This window comes from Sphaerodactylus townsendi, linkage group LG13, assembly GCF_021028975.2.
Source record: "Sphaerodactylus townsendi isolate TG3544 linkage group LG13, MPM_Stown_v2.3, whole genome shotgun sequence".
NCBI classification, from domain to species: Eukaryota; Metazoa; Chordata; class Lepidosauria; order Squamata; family Sphaerodactylidae; genus Sphaerodactylus; species Sphaerodactylus townsendi.
The window spans coordinates 168,392-196,371 of record NC_059437.1 but is presented as its reverse complement, the minus strand read 5'-3'; the positions used below and the strand labels follow the sequence as shown (position 1 = coordinate 196,371).

The following is a 27,980-nucleotide window of genomic DNA, read 5'->3' as shown; positions in this document are numbered from 1 at the left end:
ATATGAATTATTAAGGACCAAAAAAATGCCTGTCAGTATCTTGATGTCTTGCTGTGGGTGATTTGCAATTGTTTTCCTGTTTCCCTCTTCCTTCCTAGCAATCTTTCCTGGTAGCAATCTCCTGGCGTCAGCCCATCTTACAAAAGGTGTGAAAGGTTCAAGAGTCCTTTGGCAGCTTTGTAGCAGAAACTGCAATGGACATTTGGTGTGAAGTAACGGGGAGGTTAAAGAGATAAGTCCGACACGATGGCCCCATGCATGAACAACAATTGGAAGGCACCAGGAACTAGGTTGGCCAGTGCTCTGGTGCCCAGAAGCACCCCCCTGGGTACCCTGTCATACTCGGTATCCCCCCCACCCCCCATATTCCTAAGATAGGGCATAAATAAGCCATATATCAGGATAATGAGATTTAGTGCGCATCTACTGTCCTTAAGGAGTGTGACGCCCGGCTGCTTCTGGCTTTCTGCCTGGGATAGGGGATTTTGTAGCTTGTAGGTTATCTCCCAACTTGCCTGAACAGGAAGCTATGCTTTGTTTTATTCTGTATTGCTTTGAAAGTATTGGCTTTGTTTATTCGCCTGTATTGGCGGAGATATGGCCATTATGCCACTGTGTAAAATCTTCTATCAGAGGTCTGAGGCTCTCAGACCTTGCATTGCCTGTATCTGACTATGACTGCCAGCACAATAAACAACTGAGAACGGTTACTTTGGCCTGGACTTTGATAGTTCGTTACACCATAGAAGAATTTGTGTTCATGCATGCACAAGTGTGCACACATGCAAACACAAGCCAGAGGACTGGAAGAGGCTGCAACCCCCCCCCCCCCTCCCTGGAAAGTATCCCGGCCAGAAGAAGACCAAGTAGGCCTCAGCCATTAGCCAGAGAGTGAGCAACTACCAAGGAGCCTGCTTACCCCACTCCACCTCTTCAGCCAGAAATAACTCTGGTCTAATTTCAGCTGTTTGGGAGGTTCAGAAGTCAGAGGAAAGGAACAGACACTCTGGTTGCAATCACAGTCAGAAGACCAGCAGACACTGGAAGATGGACCCCTCCCTCCCACTAAGAGCCCCGAGGACTTTGTGGCTACCACTAGAAAGGCTCCGTTTCTGGCCATCACAGTTCTACTTTTGATGGGATGCAAAGCAAGATCTGATTTGAAGAACCCAGAAGAATTCCAAGGGATAAACCAAGCACAGATGGGCAAGTGACCATGTACCAATGGGGCACTTGCTTGAAGAAACATGAGCACCAGGCCAGCCGACCACTGGGCAGGGGAGGCAGCTCACCTCAGAAGCAAGATGACACCGAGTATGTAAAGTGCCATCAAGTCACAGCCAATGTATGGCAACCCCTCGTGGGGTTTTCGAGGAAAGAGGCGAACGAAGGTGGTTGGCTATTCCTGCTCTATAGCGCGGCAACTCACCTTTCCGCCCGGGGGTCGCCGTGTCCAGAATTAACCAGGGCTGATCCTGCTTAGCTTTCAAAGATAGCCTGGGCCAGTGGTGGTGAACCTTTGGCACTCCAGTTGTTATGGACTACAATTCCCATCAGCCCCTGCCAGCATGGCCAATTGGCCATGCTGGCAGGGGCTGAAATAGATGGCGCTGGAAGTAACAAGTTCCTGCGAGCACCTAACTATCTGCGAATCGAAGCACCATTGAAGAGAAGTAAACCGAGAATTACCAGCGGATGCCACCGGGGGACCCATTAGGCAGTTCTGTCTCAGGTTACCTCTAGGCTGTGAATGGCAATTACCTGCCAAACAGAGTCTCCATGGATGGCTAGCCTTCAGTCTTCCATAAGACAGGTGATGCACCCTGCTAATTCCTAACAAAGTGCCTTTCTGTGACAATAACCCCTCAAGAAATTACTAGATTCCAAGTTCAGGAGCAACTAGGAGACCAGGGGATAAGGTTCAAGGGACAAAGCTCTCCCTTCTCTCGCAACAGTGAGTTCCGCGGGAGCCTGTAAAGTGGGCTGTTCGCCCAGGCGCTGGAGGGACCAGCCGTGATAGTGCCTTTTTTAGGCCCTTACATCGGGCGTTTGTCAGCTAATGGGACTTCATGGCTCCTCCCTCTAGGGGAAATGGGCTTTTGAAAAACTGTGAGTTGCTGGATGCCATATCTTTAAATTTGTATTTATTATATTAGTATACTTAGTTTTATTGTTCTTATCGCTGCTTTTAAAGGTTTTAGTTATCTTACGATTGTACCACACTATATGTTGTACACCGCCCAGAGCCCCTCGGGGACAGGGCGGTATAAAAGTCTAAAGTATAAATAAATAAATAAAATAAAGCTTATTCCCTGAAACTCTTGTTGGTCTTTGAGGTGCTTCGGACTTGAATCAAACTGTTTCACTGCAACGAGCACAGCTGCCCTCTAGAACAGGGGTAGGGAACCTGCGGCTCTCCAGATGTTCAGGAACTACAATTCCCATCAGCCTCTGTCAGCATGGCCAATTGGCCATGCTGGTAGGGGCTTGATGAAGTATATTCTAATCTGAAACTGGAGATCCACCTAGAACAACCCACCAGAAATGAAATACAAACCATCTGGCTGGGATGCCTCGGCTCGGCTTTTCAAAAAGGACTACCTTTACCTTTTTTTATCCACCTGCCACTAAAAATGGTACTTAGCTTCCATTTCAAAACAAAACAAGCGAGGCCCACTCGCTGCATTATCTTGCCATCCCAGTCTTAGGTGCTCTAGTCTTATCTAGGAGCTGGGTTCAGGAGCCAGTCACATAATTTTCTTCAACAGATGTCAGATGCAGGAGATCATGATGCTGATGTTTACGTCCCTGACTCTACCTGGAGCAGACTATGTAGCAGCCGGAGGCAAGCTTTCAAACAGGCCGTCCCCCATCAAATGACAAGTCCCCTTGCTCAGCTGTCTTGCTGTGGTATCCTAAGTGAGCATTGCTTCTTTCTCTGGAAATCCCACTAAAACTGTGTTGGATTATTCTTAATATTCTTGAATCATTTAGCAGAGAACACAGAGAGAGAGAGAGAGAGAGACTCCTGATTGGACACCTTGGGAGATGACAGAGCTTCTACGCCAAGTGCAGAAGGTACACCCGGTGTGCAAACTTTTCTCTGGTTCAAGGAAGAGCTCAAAGGCACAAAACATGAGACACAGAAGCTCACTAATCCCTGATCTAAAATAGGAACACGGAAAGGAGCTCCAAAGCAAGGAGCTTTCCCAAAACTGCCCACTGAGCAAAGTGAGGCTTGAACAGAATTTAGAAAGCAATATGGCATAACTAGGTGAGCCAGTGACGCACAACCGCCACTTGCAAGAGGGAAGGAACAAAGCAAGTCAAAGACAAATCGCCCGGCAGTTCATCTCAGGGATGCAGGGCGGCCAATTAAAATACCTTCAGCAGGAATTGGAAAATTCAGTGTTTTCTTCTTACCCTCATCTCCCTTTGGCAATGTGAAGATAAGACGGATGTACCCAGTGGCATAGCTGGGGAGAGGGGAGGGCTGCAGCCCCAGGTATCACTTCCAGGGGGCGCATTTAAGGTCCCCCTCCCCGCCCCCCACCGTAACTGCACCCAAGTCCGGAATCCCCTGTAGAGTTTGAGACAAGGGAACAGTTGAATGTCAGCGAGCAAGGCTCACCCTGAGTTCAAGACCCCTGGTTTCCATGCGGAGATCAGAGCAGCAAGGGCCCCTTGGACCCTGGCCTCATCCAGCCTGGGGGGGGGGGGGTCCTGCTTCCAGACTGAGCCTCTACCTTTCTACGGCTGGCTTGGCCCCAAGCTTCAACTGACTGGTGCCTGTTCTGGGGAGGGGAGAGGAAGGCTTTGTAAGCTGTTTTGAGACTCCTTGCAGTATAAAGGTGGGGTATAAATCCAAACTGTTATTCTCACCAGGGATGGCAGCGATGGGAACCAGCAGACTGTGGATCAAAACATGGACTCGGCCACTGAGCACAAGGCCCTCACAAGTCAAGGGGAGGGGGGGATTTAGTCTCCCCGCTCCTCCGAATGCTCCTTTTTGAAGAGGGGTCCTTGTTAGCGCAAACAACTGCCTGATCCAAAGCAGAGCTGGAAATGAGATCCTGCTTTCTATTGGCTGACTCTCACGAGTTTGCAAGAAATAAAGCTGCTTTACTTGCAGGAGCTCCCTACGGTCTCTGTTATTTCCCACCGAGTCTGACTTAGCAGCAACCTGAAGCAGCCTGAACTCTTTCAGTCTCTTTTACTGGGTCACCGGAAGGCTTGCCTCCTGAAAGAGCGAGTCACAATAGAGCTAAGGAGAGGATTCTGCTAACCTCCCGACTTTTACAAAACAGGTGTCGAGAAGTTAAAATTGGATATTCCAGGAATACCTGCAGGGCTATAAACAGATGACAGTAGAAAATGGTGGAGAAAATGCTTTCAAGAAAGAGTTTTTTCTTCCTGATGCCCAGAGCTGCTGTTATCCCAAATGAGGCCTTTAATGCTCTCATCTGACGGGGAGGTCTTGGCCAATATCTCCTTTTGATGGCTGTGACGCATTTCCGCCGGAAACATGAATTGCTAACAAAGATACACTTCCCACAGGGGTCAGCTGAGAAGAACCACCCTGGAGCATGACGCTTCAAAGCTTATGCCAGCCTGCAGCCGGAGAAAGTTCTCTTGCTGGGGTTGCCAGCCTACAGGTGGGGGCTGGAGATTCCCCACGATGACCACCACTGATCTCCAGGCAACAGAGATCAGTCCCCCAGGAGAGCACGGCGGCTTTGAAGGGTAGATGCTGCCGCTCCGCTCCTCCAGACCTTGCCTACCCTGGGGTCCACTCTCCAAATCTCCAGGTATTTCTCCACCCAGGGCTGGCAACCCTAGTTGTCAACCTCCAGGTCCTGTCTGGAGATCTCCCGCTGTTCCAGTTGATTCCCAAGAAGATTAGTTCTCCTGAAGAAAATGGCTGCTTCGTAGGGTGGATTCTATGACATCGTAAACCAATTCAGTTCCTTCTCTCTCCCCCGCCGCTTCTCAAGCTCTACCCCCAAAATCTCTAGGCGCCTCTCAGTCCTGTGCTGTCAATGCTGTCTCTTGCACATTTCTCATTGCTGTTGATGGAAGTAGCACAAGACAACCACGGTCAAGGACCTTTTTTAAGAAATGAGGGACTCAGCTTATCGTCCGTCTGCCACAGCGCAGAGCATGTTAATTAAAGGCAGAACCTCGCCAAGGCAGGGTTGGCCGGCATCACTGGCAGAATCTCCCGTCCCTTCCCTCAACAGAAAAAATATACATCCACACCTGGTTTTCTTCCCTCAAGCCAGCCACACAGACACCTCTGCAAAAATAAAAAAGCATAAAATACACCTGCTCTGAGGAAGGAAGGAAGGAAGGAAGAAGGAAGAAGGAAGGAGGGAAGGAGGGAAGGAGGGAAGAGGGAGGAAGGAAGGAAGGAAGGAAGGAAGGAAGGAAGGAGGGAGGAAGGAAGGAAGGAAGGAAGGAAGGAGGAAGGAAGGAGGGAGGGAGGGAGGGAGGGAGGAGGAAGGAAGGAAGGAGGAAGGAGGAGGAAGAAGGAAGGAGGAAGGAGGAAGAAGAAAGAAGAAGGAGAAAGAAGAAGAAGAAAGAAGAAGAAGAAGAAGAAGAAGAAGAAGAAGAAGAGGAGGAGGGGAGGAGGAGTTTGGATTTATATTCCCCCTTTCTCTCCTGTAGGAGACTCAAAGGGGCTTACAATCTCCTTGCCCTTCCCCCCCCCTCTGCTCAAAACTTTCCCTGTGAGGCAGGTGGAGCTGAAGAGAACTCCGAAGCTGTGACTAGCCCAAGGTCACCCAGCGGCCTGGGTGGGGAGTGCCCAGGCTTAATCTGAGATTCCACACAGGGCTCAGCCTCCCACAGCTCAAGCGGCAGAGCTGGGAATCAAACCCGGTTCCTCCAGATTAGATACACGAGCTCTTAACCTCCTACGCCACTGCTGCTCCACTGGAGGCTCCCAACCCCCACCCTATTTGCAGATATTGACATGAATGCAGATACAGGTGTGTCTGGGAGATCCAAGCAAAGCATCCTTCCAATTTCAATACAGATTTAAAAAGCCATCCTAGGCTTGACCTAGATGCATTTTGGAAGGAGGGCCTCATAATGCCTCTTTCTCAGTTGAGCAAAGGTGGGCCTCTGTGGTCTAGTAGACAGAATGGCCGGTGGAAGGGGCTACTTGATGATACTCCTCACCCACCAGGGATTTCTACACTTACCCCACCTTCTTCTTTTTACCTGCAGAAGTGCCTTTTAACAGCTTTGACTGGTTTAGCCAGCTGTGGCCTCGCCTGGCCACTATGGGGTATGTCCTGCTTGCATCAAGATTAGACTCCTGCAATGCTTTCTATGTGGGTCTGCCCTTGAAGAAGAGATTAGAAACTTTAAAACGATACAGAATTCTGCAGCCACAATGTTGACCAATCACAAGGATCATATCACTCCAGTCTTGGTCCACCTGCACTGGTTCTCAATTTGTTTTCTGGACACAGTTCAAGGTGCTGGTCTTGACCTTCAAGGCCCAGTATGGTTTGGGACCCACACACCTGAAAAACTGCCTAATCCTTTATGAACCCATCCTACCTCTGTGGTCATTTTTGGAGGCCCTGCTTTGGGTGCCCCGCCTTCTGAGATTAGGCGGAAGGCAACCTGGGACAGGGACTTCTAGGTTGTAGCATCAAAGCTCTGGACCTCCCTCCACAGAGAGATTCACCTGTCCCCTTCTGTTACCTTCTCCTGCCAGCAAGTGAAGACTTCTTTTTTTTTGTCTCATCTAGCATTCCTGTAATGATTCCTCCTTCCTGAATGCTTCCATGTTTGTATGTATGTTAGCTGTTTTTAAACTCTTTAAAATCGTTTTGATGAGGTTTGGAAGGGGTTGAATGTAGAAGTTTTTAATGGCTGGTTGCCCACCGGCGCTGGGGCGTGAGGTGTGACTGGAAGCACATCAGCAAGAAATGTCCTGACGCGCTTCTTCTTTACAGCGCACCAAGAGAGGAGGCGTGTTGGGGCATGATTCCTTGTCCTCTTGCGCTCCCTCTTGCCCTGCGCGTGTTTCTCACTTTCCATGGGGAAAGTGAGAGAACTTCTGGCACAACTTTTCATGCCAGAATGGGGCAAGGGCAGGGAACAGACAGCAGCAGCAGTAATCGGCCAATATGGTTTTACCATCTATGTTTTAGCTTATTAACTGCCTTGCTCGCCCTTGTGGGAAAGGCCACCCCCGCCCAGTCTTTCCTGCTCTCAAATGCAGCCTCCTGTGGTTGCTTTTAATTTTAAAAAGGAGCCTGCCACACATCTCTTTCAGCAATAATCTCTCCTCTGACCCTCAGCTAACAGACGTCAGATATTAATTGGCCACAGTGCTTTTGAACCATGTTGAAGACCCAGATTAAAGGGGAGGGTGTGTTTCCACTGATCTCTGAGGGAAGGAAAATCCATAACATTGCAAGTTCAAGGACAAGGAAAGCAAAGAGTCACTGTGGAATAGAAGTTCCTTTCTAATTATAAACCTGCAGAATTCTGATCTAGCTTGCCTGCTTGTGAATTTATTTGCTTTGCAACAAGTTATGCAGCCTGAGATACTCTCCCAGGTCCAGCGTCACCAGAGCAGGGATGAAGAAATGTAGAGTGAGTCATATCTGCACATCACAGGCCCTGCTTGCTGTCAGTGCTTCCACAGGGCCTGGGCAGGAAGGGCGGACGGGAAGAGCGTGTTCAGCAAGGCAGCCTGTCGAGGTCTTCAGGGCTGCGTTTCAAAAAAGGCTCTGAAGATAAAGTTCCCAACTCCCTGCAATTGGGTCTCTACCTCCTCTGGTACCCGTCACGGATGCTGGAAAGCAAAAGAGCTGCTGAGTCACAGTTCTCTCAGAACTCTCTCAGTCCCACAAGGTGCTTGTTGAGGGGAAAGCTGTAAGCTGCTTCGAGACTCCTTTCGGTAGAGAAAAGTTAGAAACCAGTGCCTTCTCCTAGGCAGAACAATTTTAAATGCTTCAGAGGAAAGGTGGGATAAAAACAGACAAAAATAAATGGAAAAGGAAAAGGAAACCCCTTTTGTTTCCCAAGGCAGGGTTTGCCCTGCGTTAATAATTACCAACAAATAAGAGCTGCTGGAAGAAGAAGAAGAAAAAGAGGTTGCTAAGAGTCACCCTGGTCTCCTAGCAATACAATCTAACTATAGTCCTCCTATTCTTCCATCAGAGACAAGGAGGATTTGTGTAGCATGACAGTTGGGGGCAAGGAAATCAGAAATCCAAAGGATGCCGCAATTCTCCAAATGCCCACCTCCATATAATGACAGCTCTCCTATATGCAGAAAGGTATCCATGGAGACACCCCATGTAGAGCTGAAGGCTGAAAATGGCTTTCCAGCACGAAGGGATTTTGAGGGCATAATTTGTAACTATTCTTTGGTCCAAGATTCAAACCAAAGGAACGGCATTCGTGGCACCTGGCCACTCCCCAGGCAACTCTTGGCTCACTGGCAAGCCGCTTTGGCAGCCCTTGCCAGCGAGGACAGGAGGGGACGATGGGTTTGGGATCAGCCATGAGCCATACACAGGTCACCACAGTGATTCTCAAGCATTACCCACAACAGGACTGACCTGGATTACCGAGGCTAGCCTGACGATCTCGTCAGATCTCACTCAGAAGCTAAGCAGGGTTGGCCCGGGTTAATGTTTGTTATATTGTTTGTTACGCCAACCTCCAGGTGGGGCCTGGAGACCTCCCAGAATTACAACAGATCTCCAAACAACCAAGGTCCGTTCCCCTGGAGGAAATGGCTGCTTTGGTGGAGGTGAGGCTTCAAGTGGCAATTCCAGCTGACAGCCTGCCAGAGGGTCCGGTGGGCGTCCAAATCCACCCCCCACCCACCCCCGAGGCTCCAGGAAGTGCCTGGCACAGAGTGGGCAGTCCTATATGTATCACTTTTTAATTTTATATGCTAAGCCCTAGCAGGATTTTTCAGGAGTTTTGGAGGATGCCTGAAATATAAGTCCTACTCCAAAAATAAGCCCTAGTTTATTGCTAGGAGCAGCAGTGGCGATAAATAGGGAGGTTAAGAGCTCATGTATCTATTAATCTGGAGGAACGGGTTTGATTCTCAAGCTCTGCCACCTGAGCTGTGGAGGCTTCTCTGGGGGAATTCAAGATTAGCTTCTTTACGCTCCACACACGCCAGCTGGGTGACCTTGGGCTAGTCACAGCTTCTCGGAGCTCTCTCTCAGCCCTGCACCACCTCACAGGGGTGTTTGTTGTGTGAGGGGAAGAGGCAAAAGAGGTGTCAGCCAACTTGGGTCTCCTGCAGGACAGAAAGGGGGGATATAAGTCCAAACTCTTCTTCTTCTAGTTACAGATTTTGCACAGGTGCAGAAGCTGAATCACCATGGGTGGGGATCATGGGAGAAAAAAACTTAAGACATCCCTGAAAAAAAGTTTAGCATCCTTTGGAGCAAAAAGTAATATAAGATCCTGTCTTATTTTTGGAGAAACACAGATATGTATAAATATATATACATCACCTCACACCCAACTCCCTAGGTAGTTTGCATAAAAACAGGAAAAGGGGAAGAGTAGCATTTCTGTGCACAGGGTCAGGACTCAAGGGGCCTAAGCCCACCCCACCCCATCCCACCCTCGCTCCAGCCTGAAGGTGCTGCTTGTGACATGATTGATCTTTGATTGATGTCATATACATCTGGAAATAATGGTGAGCCAATTTCAGTGTTGAAAGACCCCTTGTGTGTGTGAATAGGCAACATCAGGCCACACAAAATATAAGAGTTTTCCATTTTCAGACAAAAATATTTGTAAGGTATATTTCCAGATGTTTTCTTTAAGAATATTATGATGTAGTGGCAGTGAACTCTCATCTGGAGAACTGGGTTTGTTCCCCTGCTTCTACACATGGAGACTGCTGGGTGACCTTGGGCCAATCACAGTTCTCTCAGAACTCTCTCAGCCCCACCTACTTCTCAAGGTGCCAGTTGTGGGGAGAGGAAGGGAGGAGTTAGAAGCCACTTTCAGACTCTTTACGGGAGAGAAAACCAGGGTACAAATCCTAAGTAGTCGTCCTCTTTTGTCTTCAATTATGACCACTGAAGAGGGCCAAACAGTCCAAAATGAATCCTACATCAGTCATTTATAATGATTGTACCATCAACAGTGTTTAAGATCTTTGTAACATGTACTGATTTTTTAAATGTGCAGCCTGTACTCCAGACTCTCTGTTTTTAACAAACCTTGTTATGCGCACCATATAACAAAAATAATTATTTTGTTATAGATTTTACCATTTCTAACTGAACTTTTGAGGCTCTCTGTAATTTTCTGGTTGAGTTCTTTCTCTCCTGCCCCCCCCCCCTTTTTTTTTGTTGTTGGCTGCTTGTTAGACACATGTCCAAGACAGGAAAATGAGCATGAAATCCAGACTGATTATTGCCCTTCTTTCCCTATGAAATGACGTCCCATGACGTCTAATTTAGCTATCAGCTTCAGAGAATAAAATGACTTTCCCAGTTACTGCAAACTTCTAGCAGCCCCCCTCCCCCAACACCCCTCCCAAAAAACCCTGCTGCCTTCATTTTTTTCCTGTAGGAACTTGTATTTCCAAGCTGACAGACTCTGATGGGTTTATGTAACTGTTTAAAAATTTAACACACTTCTTAACTTAGATTTGGTAGACTTTACTCTCCTCTCTTTTTTACAATATTTTTTTTACTCTCGACAGCACATTAAAAATAATGATAGCTGGGGAAGAGAAACTTTTTTCTTCCCTGATGCTGGCTCAACTGTTGCAGCGCACAAGGACACATTTTTGAAGACACTGGTATTTTCGCCCCACTGCAGATGTTTTCCAGATCAAATCTTCCAGGTGGAAGATTGGTGGAAAATCCAATCCAGAGAGTTAGGGGGTGGCAGTGGAAGGCATCAGGGGAAAGCTATTCAGTAGAAACGAACACTTGGAAGAAGAAGAAGAAGAAGAAGAAGAAGAAGAAGAAGAAGAAGAAGAAGAAGAAGAAGAAGAAGAAGAGGAAGAGGAAGAAGAGGAGGAGGAGGCGGAGGAGGAGGAGGAGAAGGAGGAGGAGGAGGAGGAGTTTGGATTTATATCCCCCCTTTCTCTACTGTAGGAGACTCAAAGGGGCTGACAATCTCCTTGCCCTTCCCCCCCCTCACAACAAACACCCTGTAAGTGAGGGTGGAGAGTGTAGAGGAGAGCTCCAGAAACTGTAGTGACTAGCCCAAGGTCACCCAGCTGGTGTGTGGGGGAGTGTACAGGCTAATCTGAATTCCCCAGATAAGCCTCCACAACTCAAGCGGTGTTTTTACTGTTCCAGGGGTCCTGTTTTTCGCCCTTAATAAAACTTGCTGCCCTTAATATTGATTCAAGACTTCTTTTTCTGATAAAACAACTGCACACCCCAAACTCATGCCAGGTAAAAGACCACAGGGGATTTTTGTCGAACCCAGTCCAGGTAAAAAAGGGAGTCAAACAAGGCTGTGTACTAGCCCCCTTATTATTTAACATCTTCTTACATGACCTCCCCATAGCCCTGGCCTGAGTGGATGGGCACAGCCCTAAGATCGGCCCAAAGCATGTCCCTCTCCTGTTATTTGCGGATGATGCAGCCCTATTATCCCTTTCTGGAAGTGTGGGTCTAACCAAGACTCCTGCATGGATTCATTGACTTTTGTCGAGACAAATGATGATCTGCAGGTGAATTATGACATAAAACTAAGATCCTGGTTTTTTTTGGAGAAAAAGCAGTAAAAAAACAAGTCTGGAAGATAAAGAGGTCACTACATTGAGCAAGTTAAAAAATTTCAAATATCTAGGACTCTGGTTTTAGCAATAACTTTGTAGAGTGGAAGCTGACCACTCATCACCAAAATATATATTGTAACCGGGGCTCCGGACAGTCAAAGCGCCAAATGCCACTAGGAGGTTCTATCAGCTCTAGGGGGGCAGCAGCCCAATATATATTCCCCAGCTCTCCAAGTTTTTTTCAAAGCAAGGGCGAGAGCACAACTGCTTTATGGGCGTCCATTTAGTTAACACCCAGCAACAGTGCCATTAGATCATTCCATTTCTAAATTTCTGCATAGAATTATTTTGGCGTGCCAAACTTCGTCCCATATGCGGTTCTATGTCTACCTAGAACAGGGGTAGAGAACCTGCGGCTCTCCAGATGTTCCAGGAACTACCAATTCCCATCCTTCAGCCCTACCAGCATGGCAATTGGCCATGCTGACAGAAAGAGCTGATAAGGAATTTAGCGATTCAGCATCTGGAATCGAAACGGATCCCAATCTGGCTCAATCATACTCTATTTAATAGAGGCCCTGACAATCTGGTTAAACATCGCCATAAATTTTGGCTTGCATATTCATTATCAAGAGCTCCGACAACTCACTGGCCTTAACTCACCTTGAGAGAACTCCATCACCTCTAAATGGTGCACAACAGTTATATCAAAAGATTAGCGGAATTGGTGATATGATAGTGATGACTCTCTGAGAACATGCTAATGGCAACCTTTACTAGAGACATTTGCCCTCATCGAGAAGCGGCTACTAGCAATGGATTATCAACAACTGCAGAGCTTGGCCAGCAGCAAATCACTGCTGCAGCCAATGAGCGTGGCAATTCCATTTGTGCAGAGAGCCCCAGCCTACTATATTTGCAGTGCTTACCAAGCCTATATATAGAGAGCCTACATTGCTGGCTAGGTTTAATATTATGCCATCCTACCAGCTCCATAGAGAGGAAGACTCAAGGGTCTACCAAGCGATAAAGAGGGGCTGCCCTGCAGCCTAGGGCAGTTGGATTCCGATGGCACATCCTCCTCCACTGCCCACTTTGCAGAATCCAAGAATCAGCTTATTATTATTACAAATCATTGACTCTATGAAAAACCCTGACAACCATGAAGCTTGATAAAAGTAAATATGCTCTTAAACTGTAATGATCTTGACTGTATGCAATAGATCTCAGCGGTGGCAAAGTTTCTGGCTGAGGTTTGCCTTGAACTGAAGCATTATGATCCAGTGTGAAGTTTTATCTAGTAATTTTAACTGCCATTTATAATTGTATGTTCTGTATGCCAATAAAGGCTTGTTGAAAAAAAATTGAAACTCAAGCGGCAGAGCTGGGAATCCAAACCCGGTTCCTCCAGATTAGATACATGAGCTCTTAACCTCCTACGCCACTGCTGCTCCTTGGATTTGACCCTTAGCGGGCCTACGTCCTTGCCATGTTCAGCTTCTTATACCCACCATTTATATTATTTTGTCCAACATATTTGATTTCCTTCATTTTTCCTCCTCAGCTTTATAGGTTAAGCATTGGCCCGGTATTGTGTACAGAAGTTGGATGCTCATTACAAGCAATTTATACAGCAATATATACACATAATAAATGTACAATGTAGATCTACTGACATACCAATAATATTTTAAACACTGGGGGGGGGGGGATCAGAGCAAAGAAACAGAAAACAGCATTAGCAATTTATTTTAAAGATAAAGATTAATACAAGGAAGAATCAAAATCAAAATGGAGACTTCTGAGTCAAAACAGAAGGGATTGGAAATGCAATGTCATTTCTATCTTCTGCAACACTGAAGTAAAACTGACCATTCTCACTGATAGTTTATCCTACATGGTTGTCTCAAGCAAGGGTGGTGTCAGGCTGGAGCTGGGCAACCAGCCAAAAGGCATCCGGGGGGATGCAGAGTTCCAGATGTTGGCAAAAGACTTGACTTTTCCCCAGGTAACTGAGCAGAGGCTCCCAAGGATGAGAGACATCATCGCAGCCACCTGACCCACAGGTATGAGTCCATCCCCTCAAACGCCTGCCTTTCCTTTCATACGCCGCTTCTGTCCTGCTGGAATGATAAATACCGGGCAGGGCTGGGGGGGGGGGGGTGGGGGGAGGAACGTGGTTTGATGTATTCGGGTTGTCTGAATGTTCTGGCAGAATCAGCTTTTTCTCTCTAACCCACGAGTCTCCCAATAAAGGCTTCTTAACCTTCCAATTGCAGAGTCTGATTTGAGTTTGACAGGTAGTCAAACAATGATGACAACCCTTTTCCAGCTAGACTTCAGACCTGCTCAGACAGCATTTTTTTTTGGGTGGGAGGGAGGGAGTTTCAGTATTTTCACTGAGGCCCTTTCCGCATGGGCCAAATTACTAGCGCCTAGGAGGCCCCTGGCAAAAAACACTGTCGAGGAGCTGTTGCGGCGCTGTTTCAACCTACGCTCCCGGCGAGGTTTTTTGAAAACAGTGGCACAACTGCTACTGTCGTAACTGGCGGCGCTGGAAAGCATATCCCTCCCCTTTCCCCAATCGACTTACCTTCCCTGGAGCCGTCAGAGCGCGTGTAGGCCTGAGACACCCCCCCCCTGCCCTCTGCGACTCTGGAAGCGGTCGGCGTAGAGGTAGGGGGCATGTCCCCTGGCATAAGCCGTTCGCCCGGGCGATGCAAACTCGATATCGAGGTAATAGACAACTTTCTGGCGCCCGTCTTCCGGTAGTTTCGGGACGTTCATGGGGTTACCGGGGATTTGAATTCGGCGTCGTATGCGCCGATTAACCCCCAGCGTGGCCATGTGGAAACGGCCTAGTGTGAAGCATGCTTGAACTGTGTCATGCACACTTGGACACCACGTGCCAAATGGTTAACAGAATTTTTTTACGCTGCCTGAAATACTATGGCAGATTCCACACGGGTGGGGGCAGCAGCGTTCCACCAGCATATATGATGCCGGTGGAGCCCCGGGGCCATTTGCATGCTGAGGTGCGAGCGGCCCCAGAGCGGCTCCATTTCCTTTCCCCGCACTCACCTTCTCTCCTTGCCGAGCTCCGCAGGGATGAGGAGCCACGCCCACGCCACCCTCTGCCCCCGGGGGTCGAAGGGCAGCATGGGAGGGGCTCCCTGTCCCTGCAGAGCTCAGCAAGGAGAGCAGGTGATTGTGGGGGGAAATGGAGGTGCTGAAAAGGGGAGCTGGCAGGCCTGGGGAAAGCACAAGAGCTGCCTGGATTCAGAGGCAGCGGCAGCCACGCATACTTGGCTCCACGGGCGATGGTTTTACATTCCAGGGGTGCTGTATTTTATACCTCGCGGGAATCCGCTTACTCTATTGGGGCAGATGTTGCCTTCCAAGATTGTTCTGAACTGAGAAAGATGTGGAAAGCGATGCCACAGCAAGGTGATGACTTGGCACCGGCCGCTACATTTGCCCCATGCTGAAACCCACACGCAGACCTAAGAGACAGCATCAGATAGCACCTGCCAGAGGAGGAGACAAAAAGCATGGGTGGCCAAACCTGATCCAACAGGAGTCCATCAGACTTTCATGCCTACTCAGGCTTGCCCGAGGCCTAATGCTGGTGCCAGACAACATTAAAGATTGACGAAAGTAACAGCAGCATATAAAGGACCCCTTAGGGCCGTGGTGGCGAACCTCTGGCACTCCAGATGTTATGGACTACAATTCTCATCAGCCCCTGCCAGCATGGAAGCTAGCTAGGAAGAGTCTCTAACCTCTGAGAAGAAGCAGGATATTAGACCTGAGAGTATCAGTCTAGGCCAGACAAGAGGTGACACAAAAAAACGGAGGGGTCACTATTTCTATCTCATTTGCTTTGGAAACCCTTGCTCAATCTGGTGCTGTGCTAAAATATACTGGTATCCATTTTTATTTGTAATAAATATTTTTAAACCTTAGCTGTGGAGAATGCTTCTCTGTACCACGAATGGCCCACTGTCTTGGCGCTATCTAAGTAGGAGGAGAGAGAGGAAGGCTGAGCACCTTTTCCTCCAGGATCTCCAACCTACCCTGTGGAACCCAGGAGAGGGGAACCAAGGGGAAACTGAGGCAGAGCCCTCATGGTCAGATAGGAAGCTGGGGAATCCTGATCTTCCCTAGCGAGTAGTCCTCAAATGATCAGGTGGTGGCAGCGTAGCCAGAGAGAAAGCTAGCCCTCCCCAGGAAAAGTTGGTAACTCCTGGGGGTGTGCAGAGAGCAGAATAGGGCCTGCCAGGCAAAGCAAGCCCGTTCCACCACAATGACCCTTCTGTGGATAGATACATATTTTCCTTTGGAACTTAACACACAAATGTTTGTTTAGTGACGACACACTACAGGCACCTGATGGAGCGGGCTGCAGTCCACAAAAGCTTCTGCTAAAATAAAAACTTATTAGTCTCCGAGGTGCCACCAGATTTTCACTGGGGATGCAACCGAATTTCACAAGCTTGCGGGATCAGCCAGACTATCTGCAGTTTGATTCTGCTTCTCCCTTGTGAGAAGCAAATCCAGGAGGCCTAATTCCCCTAAAAAAAATTTGAGGTTGAATTCTTCCTATAAAATGTATGCATTAGCAATGTTTTGCATGTTTCAAAAAAATCTCTCTCTCTCTCTCTCTCTCTCTCTCTCTCTCTCTCTCTCTCTCTGTGTGTGTGTGTGTGTGTGTGTGTGTGTGTGTGTGTGTGTACACATAAATATCATATAAATCGCATGGAAAGAGAAACAAATGACTGATCTGTCCCAGCAGATTAAAGCTATTCACTATGGCAACACATGCAAACAAGCAGACAAAAACAGGGTCTCTCTAGCCACCACTAACCTGAGCTGGATGGGCCAGGTAGCCCCATCTGATCAGACCTCACAAGCTAAGCAGGTCAAGCCCTGGCTGGTACTAGGATAAGATGCCACCAAAGAAGTCCAGGGTGGCTACACAGAGGCAGGCGGTGGCAAATCACCTCTGAATATCTCCTGCCTTGAAAACCCCACGCTGGGGGGCTGCGACCTGATGGCCCGTCCCGCCGCCACTTCGTAGCTCCCTCACATTCTCTGTCCAAATGCCATTAAGAATCCTGGTGACCCCAGAAGGCGAGTGAGAAGGAGAGGTGGCTTGCCATTGCCTTCCTTTGCAGAGCCTTCTCTGGCGGCCTCCCTTCCAAGCACCGACCCTGCTTGGCTTCTGAGGTCTGACCAGAGCGAGCTACGCCGTGCCACCTCCCCTCCCTCTCCCAAATTAGTTGCGTAGAACTGCCCCTGTTTTCAGCTCCCACTTTCTGTTTTTCTGACTGTGCGGTATGTTAGTTAATGGGTCAGGCTGAGATTTAGAAGCTCAAACACCCTTCCCCAGAGCTATCCTAGGCTGAGTTAAAACCTTCCACTGAAGGGAACTGAAACCTGTTGCCTTGGAAGAGCACAGTCCTATGGAGGACTGCACCATCATCCACGAAGTCCACGGGAGGCCTTTGGTTCTGCCGCACTCAGAGCCCAACCGACCTCACTGGTGCACTGGGAAGGAAAGCGTGCACACTACCCAGACCTCCACGGAGCAAGCAGGAATAAAAATGTGACTAATTAATACAGGAGAGTCCCTGACTTGCTTCCCGACTCTCGCAATGGTGAAACACAGATGAAGGGCAGCCAGAAGAAGAGGAGGTGAGTTTGGATTTATATCCCCCCTTTCTCTCCTGCAGGAGACTCAAAAGGGGCTGACAATCTCCTTGCCCTTCCCCCCTCACAACAAACACCCTGTGAGGTGGGTGGGGCTGAGAGAGCTCCGAAAAAGTGTGACAAGCCCAAGGTCACCCAGCTGGCGTGTGTGGGAATGCGCAGGCTAATCTGAATTGCCCAGATAAGCCTCCACAGCTCAAGTGGCAGAGCAGGGAATCAAACCCGGTTCCTCCAGATTAGATACACGAGCTCTTAACCTCATACGCCACTGCTGCTCCTACGCCACTGCAGAAAATCTCACAAAAGGGGCAAAGACAGAGGTGCAAATGAAAAAAGAAGCCTTTCGAGTCTGGAGCCCAAGAACTCTTGCTTAGAGCTGAATTCCTTTTGAGAAATCCCCCTCCACGCCCGCCTGAGTGAGAAGCAAGCACAAAATCAGTACATTTCAAGCAGACTGTGCAATCAATGGGAAAGTATTGATCCAGAGGGATAACACAGAGCAGGTTCTTCGGCAAGCATCAGATTTTTCTTGCACAAACCTGAAAATGGTTTCACTCAATAATTCAAGCAAATGATGTGTGGAGGGTATCACAGAGTGGAAGAGCATAAACTATACAGCATTTCCAAACACCGCCAATTCCTTATTCTTCTTACTGTAATAAGTCTTCAACCTTTTTTTAAAGTCATCAGTTCACTGCCCCGCGTCACTTTAGATGTATTGTGTTTTGATCACATTCTGCTCTATTTTCAAGCCTCTTGGAGTGAAAGGGGGGGGGGGTTCCAGTACACTGCAGTCTTAATCTGAATTGGGCCACTGTGTATCTGGGACCCCTGAACTTCCAGCAAACATCAACACCCCACCCCCCGCAACTTCTAATTAGGGAGGTGATCACTTTCGAATTCTTTTGGGGTGTGTGATTTTGATCTGAAGACTGTTTTGTGATCATTATTTTAAGCTGCTAAATATTTTATAATGCTGTGCTACAGCTGAGTTTTTAATGACTGGCTTTCCAATGGTTGTTAATTTTTTAAAATGATTTCTATGTTTTATCATGTTTTATTTTGTAAGCCACATCAAGTGGCTTCCTGGAAGGAAGGAAGGAAGGAAGGAAGGAAGGAAGGAAGGAAGGAAGGAAAGGAAGGAAGGAAGGAAGGAAGGAAGGAAGGAAGGAAGGAAGGAAGGAAGGAAGGAAGGAAGGAAGGAAGGAAGGAAGGAAGGAAGGAAGGAAGGAAGGAAGGAAGGAAGGATTAATCATGTTTTCTAGTTCCAGTGGTTGGAAACCTAACTTGCCAAGTGCACATGCTTCATAAACAAGTAACAAAAACATTAAAACAGAAAATATTTTTAAAATAGTCCTAGAAGGGCTGTTAAAACAAATGGCATTCCCCCAGCCAATACCCACCACTTAAATAATCCAGCTCATTCCACTTGGCTTTCAGTGATAAGCAGAAATTAAGCTATGAGGGAGAAGTCATCTTCTGTGGTTGTATCCTGGCTGTGGAGAGCCCCCCTCAGAGTTTCTTGATGCTGCCTTTACAAATTTTTATGAGCCAAATGAAGTCTACATTGGTTCTGGTGGGTTTTCTGGGCTGTGTGGCCATGGTTTGGTGGATCGTGTTCCTAACAGGAAGTCTGTAACACACTGTGTCCAAACTGTGATACACCTCTGAAGATGCCAGCCACAGATGCAGGCGAAACGTTAGGAACAAGATCCACCAGACCACGGCCACACAGCCCGGAAAACCCACCACAACCAGTTGAATCCGGCCGTGAAAGCCTTCGACAATACACTGAAGTCTATCTTGTTCGCCCATATTGTTAATAAAATCTAATATTGCCCACGTTTTTATCGACATCAAATGCTGGGGGTAATTTTCTTCATACTAATTATTTATTCCGTTCACTGCAGTTTGTGTTGACCATTTTTAATTTACTTTTATTGTTTTATATCATCTTCCCGAATCTATAAAATGCCTTGAGGAAGATTTTAATGGAAAGGTGGGATAAAATGTCTAAATAAATAAACTGTCACCCACAATCAAATCTGAATCTGGTTTTGCACCTTCTTCTGCCCCGCCTCCACTTATGTTCCTGTGCATCAATTAAATCTACATGCAATTTCCTCAATAATCACCTTCCTGATAACAGAGGAGGGAAACAAGCATTACAAACATATCCCCCTGGCAGCAGTTCAAAATTAATCTCCAAAGCAATATTGAAAGTGGGCAGGATGCACGAAGATTTTAATTTAAAACCAATTCATAGGACAGAGCAGGTGTGTGCACGGCACTCTAACAGGCTGGTCTGAGCTGCCCCCTCATCATTTATCTTGCAGCCGTGCAGAGAAGGATCCCGGTGATCTCATTTAATTGACAGGCCAATACATCAGCACTGATCGCCCTTTGCCGGGTGTGGCTACGCATGCTGATTTCCAGACCCGGTCAGCTTATTTGAGCAAACTGCAGCATTTGGTCTGGCAGAGGCCAGTGCGAGACAAAATACAAAAATATCCTTCTGTGAAACTGTCAGTTTGATAGCAGGCAGAGCCACACACCTCTCCTCCTGGCACTCCCTGTGCATTGTTTCAGACAGGTGATAGCACAGGTTGTGTTTTACTCTACAGGTTAGCAAGAAAGAAACAATTTTCTAGGGCCATGGTGGCGAACCTTTGGCACTCCAAATGTTATGGACTACAATTCCCATCAGCCCCTGCCAGCATGGCCAATTGCCAGCATGGCCAATTGCTGGCAGGGGCTGATGGGAATTGTAGTCCATAACATCTGGAGTGCCAAAGGTTCGCCACCACTATTCTAGGGGGTAGCTGAAATGTAGCCCTTGTTTTGCAAAATATGTCACTCCATGTGAAAGACTTCTCATGTCAACACTCTCACAGGACGCCAATCTCTTCCTTTCAAGGGTCAACAACAACAGTCAGATGTCTCAGAGTCCTGCCACACTCAGAGAGAGGGACCCTGCCGACAACCTATTTTAAAGCACTGCAACAGCCACTTGAAAGGAGGTTTTGTTTGGTTTTTTTGCTGTCAAGTTGCTGTTGACCTCTGGTGGTGACCCCCTCGTGGGGTTTTCAAGGAAAGAGAAGTTCAGAGGTCAGAGCCCAATAACAGCCAGAAAATATCAAACACTGGCAACTGCTTCTTATTCTTTTTATCTATGGCAAGAATTGGCTTTGAATAACCAGGAAGGAGAAACTTTATAACAGTTTTAAACATTTCCGTTTGTGCCACTCCTGTGGGCAAATAATTCGGTAAACAAGAGGGCTAGCAACTTTTCTGGACTTATTTGTAAGGCTGACTTAGGAACTCAACACTGCCCACCCTCTGAAATCCTAAGTGAACCTCCTTACAAAATTGTGGCACATCCTATTGTGATCAATATACTATCAATGGGCCTTTCCCCACTTACCTTAAGCAAACCACGCTACTACTCGAAAGTAGCGCTGAGGTCCTGGCACTCTTACATCACAGGGGAGGCGACGGCGGCTAGCCGCTCCAACGCTGCTGCCTAATCGTCCCCCTCAGCGTGCGGCATCCCTGGCGCGCTTTTAAACGGCACCTTGTGATGACCCCACACAGAGAGCGGGGTCATGGGAACGCCAGGGCGCGCGGCATAGGGGGGATTAAGGTAAGTGGGGAAAGGCCGAATGTTCCACCGTTCTATAGGGGTTGGAAATGTTACCTTTTGTTCTATTGTACTTATACCAAAGGAGTGGATTAAAAAAACACACTCACACACACACACACACACAAATACCAGTTATCCACTACTATGGTTGCTCTCACCAGTTGTCCCAGATAAAGGTAACATTTTGTGGGTCCTGTGTGTGAGAAAACCAGGCTCAAAGCTCACAGGGGCCTTTTGTGAGATGGCAGGGACAACTCAACCAGCCACCTCAGTAGTTTCATTCCGGCTTGGCTCCAGCTATGAGGGACATATCTGATGAGACCCCCACAGATGTTACTCAAAATAAAAGAAAAAATGGGGGGGGGGAGGAATACATACTTGTTTACATACTTGATACACCCATAACTTTTCCTCTGTCGCTTCCCTTTGCCAGGTCCTTGTCTCCCCTTCCTTGTGGGGATCCATGGGGCAAACATAGATTTGGGGCCGTAGTGGGATGGGGATTGCAGGATTGCAGGAAGAAAAGGAATGCGTACGTGTGCGTGGATGGGGGGGGGGGGGACTGGCATCCTCTTGTGCAGAAACTCTCTGATCCTAACTGTCCCCCTTTCAAGTAATATTCCTTCATAGAAGCCACGGTGAGGGTTTTGTTATATGAACTGGTATGAAGTGGGTGGTTTGGCCCCGTGGGTTCAGAAATGTGGAAAGAGGAAACCCCGGGTCATGCAGAAGGCATTCCGAATTAGCATGTCTGGTTCGGCACAGCTGTCTCCGGGATGTGTGAACTGATCTGAGACCAACTGTGCGAACTGACTGCACTCAGGAAGAAAATCACCGCATGCCTGGCGGAACATTCAAAAATTTGTTTTTAATTTTATTTATTGAAAACATTTTTATGCTGCCTTTTTACCTTATCGCGGTCCCCAAGGCAACACACACTGACATTTGCACAATTAAAAACAACACTTAAAATCATAAAATAGTTCAATGAAAACATGTAAACAACCTCAGAGCCAGGGAGGAGGGCCACCCTTCCTCCAGCTGTCCGGGCTCTGCGGGACCTTGGCGAGTTCCGTAGGGCCTGTATGACTGTGCTGTTCCACCAGGCCTTTGGAGTGTCCAGTTGCTGATATGGTGCCCCCTTACTGCTCTTTGCCTTGGTGCTATTACATCAGGGTCCCCTCATATTGAGTGGGCTGCCGTCCCCCCTTTTGGGGGTAGGTTTTAAATTGGGGTTTCTGGACGCCGGGACGCCTCTTGTTTATTTATGTATTAACTGTTACTTGCTGTTTTATATGAGTTTTTAGGTTATTTTATTGATGATTATGGGATGGAGCCTATGTATTTATATTTTGTGTATGACCTGCTCCTGCTTGATGTTTGAATTGTGCTGTTTACCGCCCGGAGCCCTTTGGGGATCGGGCGGTATAAAAATCGAAGAAATAAATAAATAAAATAAATAAACAACAGTTCCTGGGGGCATGCCAAGTGGACTGAACAAGTCTTCACTCGCCGGCAGAGGGAGGGGGACGAGTGAATCTCCCTGCAGACCGAAGTGGTCGAGTTCAGATCCTAGCCTCTTGTTCTCCGAAACACAGTGAACGGTCCTAACTTAAAGAACAAACCCGGCTCATTTCCTACCCAAGGATCAAAGACATGTAAGAGAGAACAAGACTATTTGGGGCGGGGGGGGGGCAGCGGGTGGGGAGGAACCTCCCAGCAGGACCTGAGCTTCCGTCAGTCCGCAATCTGAGAGGCAGGCTCCCACACTCACCTGCTCTTTGCTCATGTCTGCTGAAGTGTTTGATTCCCGAATGCAGCCCACATAACCATCACACTCCAACGCTGAGAACAGAGAATCATGCCAAAAGCAGCACACTATGTAATGACTGGGAAAATACCTTCTGCCAAGCAGCTCTGATAGAAACAGTGTCTTGAGAAGCACCCGAAAGACACCACAAGAAAGAATATTTGCAACAATATTCTGATTAATTTAGTTTCCTGACACCCATCAAAGTTCTGCTTTGCCCAAGGATGGCTCCAGTTTACTCTCAGATCAAGCATATTGGAACATGTGAAACTCTCTTAGAGAGCAGCAGTGGCATAGTGGTTAAGAGCAGGTGCACTCTAATCTGCAGAACTGGGTTTGATTCCCTGCTCTGCCGCTTGAGCTGTAGAGGCTTATCTGGGGAACTAGATTAGCCTGTGCACTCCAACACTAGCCAGCTGGGTGACCTTGGACTAGTCACAGATCTTCCGAGCTCCCTCAGCCCCACCTACCCAACAGGTTGTTTGTTGTGGGAGTGGGGAAAGGAAAGGGAAAGGGAAAGGAAATTATAAGCCTCTTTGAGTCTCCAAAGGGGGAGATGTAAATCCAAACTCTTCTTGTAAATCCAAGTACCGTTGACTCTGCCCTGACCTGAGTGGGCCTCAGAAGATCTCAGAGATCTCAGAAGATCTCAGAGATCTCAGAAGAAAAGCAGAGTTGGCCCTGGACAGAACTTGGATGGGTGACCAGCAAAGAAGTCCAGAGTTGCGACACAGAGATAGGAAACCACAAATCACCTTTGTTCACCTCTTGCCTTGAAAACCCTACAGGGTCGCCATATGTTAGCTATGACTTGACAGCATTTTCTACCACCACCACTGCTGCTGACTCCAGGAAGAAGAAGAAGAAGAAGAAGAAGAAGAAGAAGAAGAAGAAGAAGAAGAAGAAGAAGAAGAAGAAGAAGAAGAAGAAGAAGAAGAAGAAGAAGAAGAAGAAGAAGAAGAAGAAGAAGAAGAAGAAGAAGCAGCAGCAGCAGCAGCAGCAGCAGCAGCAGCAGCAGCAGCAGCAGGAGGAGGAGGAGGAGGAGGAGGAGGAGGAGGAGGAGGTTGGTTTGTATATCCTGTTTTTCTCTACCTTTAGGGAGTCTCAAAGCAGCTCACAAACTCCTTCCCTTTCTCTCCTCACAACACGTATCTTGTGACATAGGTGAGGCTGAGTTAGTTCTGTGAGAACTGTAACTGGCATAAGGTCACCCAGTAGGCATCACTTGGAGGAATGGGAAATCGAATCCGGTTCTTCATATTAGAGTCCGCTGCTCTTAACCACGACACCACAGTCTCAGCTCTCCATGCTGAGGATCTCCAGTGTCCCAGGCAGGGAAGGGTCTTTCCAAGCCCCCCCCCCCGCCCCCATTTTGAGATTCTTTGACCTGAGATGGAAGCAGAGACCTCTTGAATGGCAAGCAAATGCTCCATGGAGCCACTGTATCCTGCTTTCCGAAGGTACATCTAAACTGGCTTTGTGCCAAATCCTGAGGTTGACCCTTCAAGTTCAGCAATGTCTCTGGGGGAGTTTTGAAAAGAGAAGGGTTTAAAATGAAATCCCTCCTGCAGGCCAGGCTATGAAGATTCTCCCAAACAGGGTGAGTGCAATATAAATCTACCCCAGTGGTTCTCAACCTTGGGTCGGGACCCCTTTGGGGGTCAAACGACCCTTTCACAGGGGTCGCCTAAGACTCTCTGCATCAGTGTTCTCCATCTGTAAAATGGATGTTAGGGTTGGGGGTCACCACAACATGAGGAACTGTATGAAAGGGTCACGGCATTAGGAAGGTTGAGAACCACTGATCTACCCCATTACAGTAAAGTTATCTCTTGGATCCCAATCTTACCTTCCAAACTGACTTACTTTTTGTGCCTTTTAAGCTTTTCTGGCTTGTTGGCTAAACTAAACTGGGATGCGTGAGTTGTTAGTCAGCAGCTGTGACACACACTCTGAAGTAGGCAGCTTCAGGGACACCCCTTGCGTACACCCCCCCCCCCCCACATTTCAGCCTTAGCTCTTCTCCAATTTGGCAATAGCCCAGACTTGAGCTCACTCATCCCTGGTTATTTTCTGCCTATTTGCAGAATAAACACAGCGCCAGAGCTGTGGCTCAGGCTGTACCTGTCGCAGCCTGCTTATTATTCCAGTCACCGGCCGGTGCTGCACTCCCTGCGGCTTCCATGTTTGCATATATTAGTGTCAAAGGGATTGAGTGCGGCTGCACCAGGTTGTGGGACCTCGCGCTGGTCCCAGCTTGCCCACCCCCCACAGGGGGCTGCCTTGCAGATGGGGAGGGTCAAGCGAAGTGTGCCTGCCAGGCCAGCATCATGTTTGAACTGGTTTCTCAGCCACTAGGCAAGCAGCATGGGCAGGCCTACTTGGTATCCTTCCAAGTTACGTGTTGAGCCACGCTCAAGCTACATGTTGGCCACTTGAAGTAAGCAAATGGCTGGCTGGGTGGAGCTCTCCTGCTCTGGGGGGTTGCTGGGCTTTGCTTCCCTTCAACATTGGGCAAGAGGCCTTAAAAATGACAGCAATTAGATTCAAGTCTTAACCCATCGTTCGTTTCAGAGGGTGGCTGTTTTGGTCTACAGTAGACCAGGTAAACAGGCATGTGGACAGGGGTGAACCGGTGGACATTGTCTACTTGGATTTCCAAAAGGCTTTTGACAAAGTTCCTCACCAGAGACTGTTGAGAAAACTCAGCAATGAAGGAATAAGAGGGGAAGTCCTCCTATGGATTAAAAACTGGTTGAGAAACAGGAAACAAAGAGTGGGTGTAAATGGGAAGTTCTCACAATGGAGAGATGTCGGGAGTGGTGTCCCCCACGGATCCGTTTTGGGACCAGTGCTCTTTAACCTATTCATAAATGACCTGGAAGTTGGGGTGGGTAGCGTGGTGGCCAAGTTTGCAGATGATACCAAATTATGTAGGGGTGGTGAGAATACCACAAAGGATTAAGAGCTCCAAAGCAGGACCTTTGATCAATTAGGTGAGTGGGCTCCAGAAATGGCAAATGCACAGTTCAATGTAGCAAAATGTGTAAAAGTGATGCACATGAGGGGCAAAAAATCCAAACTTCACATACACGCTACAGGGGTCAGTGCTATCAGTCACAGACCAGGAAAGAGGGATTTAGGCGTCTTAGTTGATAGTTCCATGGGAATGTCAACTCAATGCATGGCAGCTGTAAAAAAAGGCAAACTCTATGCTGGGGATCATTAGGAAAGGAATTCGAGAATAAAACTGCAAAAGATTGTCATGGCCTTGATATAAAGCAGTGGATGCTGACGCGCATCTCTTGAGTACTGTGTCCGAAGTTCTTGGTCACGCATCTCCAAAAAAAGGATATTGAGGGAGATAGAAAAAAAGTGCAGAGAATGGGCCAACAAGGATGATTGAGGGACTGGAGCACCTTCCTTATGAGGAGAGGCTGCAGCGCTTTTGGGACTCTTTAGTTTGGAGAGGAGGCTGTCTGAGGGGGGGATATGATTGAAGTCTACAAAATTATGCATGGGGTAGAAAATGTTGACAGAGAGAAATTTTTCTCTCTTTCTCACAATACTAGAACCAGGGGGCATTCATTGAAAATGCTGGGGGGAAGAATTAGGACTAATAAAAGGAAACACTTCTTCACGCAACATGTGATTGGTGTTTGGAATATGCTGCCACAGGAGGTGGTGATGGCCACTAACCTGGATAGCTTTAAAAGGGGCTTGGACAGATTTATGGAGGAGAAGTCGATCTATGGCTACCAATCTTGATCCTTCTTGATCTGAGATTGCAAATGCCTTAACAGACCAGGTGATCGGGAGCAACAGCCGCAGAGGGCCATTGCGTTCACATCCTACATGTGAGCTCCCAAAGGCACCTGGTAGGCCACTGCGAGTAGCAGAATGCTGGACTAGATGGACTTTGGTCTGATCCAGCTGGCTTGTTCTTATGTTCTTAGGTAGATCCAAGTCAAGGAGCACCTGAAGGGCTGACAAGGTTTTCAAGATATAAGATTTTAAGTGTCAAAGTTCCCTTTGTCAGACTCTTTGAAAAACTTTTCTTGGCTCTGATTCTCAAAAGATTGAGTTGGTCCCTAAAGAGCTCCCTGACTTGGATCTAACTCAGGGGTGGCCAACCTATGGTGCTCCAGATGTTCATGGACTACAATTGTAGTCCATCTGGAGCACCATAGGTTGGCCACCCCTGCAGACCAACACAGCCACCCTCTGAAATGAGCAACCTGTTAAGAACTTGCAGCCTGCTCTCCTGCTGCTTTACATCGGAGAGGTTGCCTGCGCACTGTCAGGTTGACATGGGGCAAAGAGCACCAGCCTGTCTCCACCGGCTCCCATTTTGCTTCTGGGCATAATCTGACCTTCAAAGCACCATATGGTCTGAGACCGACATACGTGAAGGGCTGCCTGCTCCATTATAAATGTGCTGGACCTCTACAGTCGACTCCAGGCTAGGCAGGTGGCAAGGAGGGAAGGAGGCCCGGGAGATTCATTTGCCCCCTTCGGTTGCTCTCTTCTACCAGGGGATGAAGGCTTTTTTTGTTTCTTTTAGCGTTCCTTCAGCGATCCCTCCTTCCTGACCAAAGCTCCAATTGCTGTTTTTTATGTTTTGAATGTATTTTACCTCTCTTTTAAATTGGTCAATGATGTGTTTGGGAGGGGTGTTCATTTTAATGTTTTTTTAAATGGGATTTTACCATGCATGGGCAGACACTGAGAGACCACAGAGACCCTGAGTGCTAAAAGTCAGCTGAAAGCATCGCAAAGCAGATATCCCCCCACTATGTGCCCAGATGAGTAGCAGGAGCAGCGGCAGGGCATTGTGGACATATATGAAAACCACAATCATGGAAACAGACACACTCACATTCATTTGGGCATGTCTGAATGGCATCCTGCTTGCAACTAGTGAGCGGGACACGAGTGAGTGTTCAAGAATACAGCTCCTGGGCATGCAGAATTGCAACACCAGGAATCTATGTCCTGGGTGCAAACTGTAAATGGCAACATGATTAAATTTTATGCTGGCAGGATCTTTTTTAGAAAAGGGA

The 27,980-nt window shown here is 47.8% G+C and overlaps 1 protein-coding gene and 1 long non-coding RNA gene across 2 annotated transcripts in view; one reads left to right on the top strand and one right to left on the bottom strand.

The window, feature by feature from the left end:
* ARHGEF9 (Cdc42 guanine nucleotide exchange factor 9) overlaps window positions 1–27,980 on the bottom strand; it is a 268,515-nt gene that overhangs the window by 204,690 nt on the left and 35,845 nt on the right. The gene's annotated exons all lie outside the window — the stretch shown is intronic.
* Window positions 77–24,622, top strand: LOC125442424. Its single transcript, XR_007246000.1, has 4 exons — window positions 77–207; window positions 23,032–23,038; window positions 23,395–23,397; window positions 24,610–24,622. It is a non-coding gene; the product is annotated as an uncharacterized LOC125442424 (long non-coding RNA).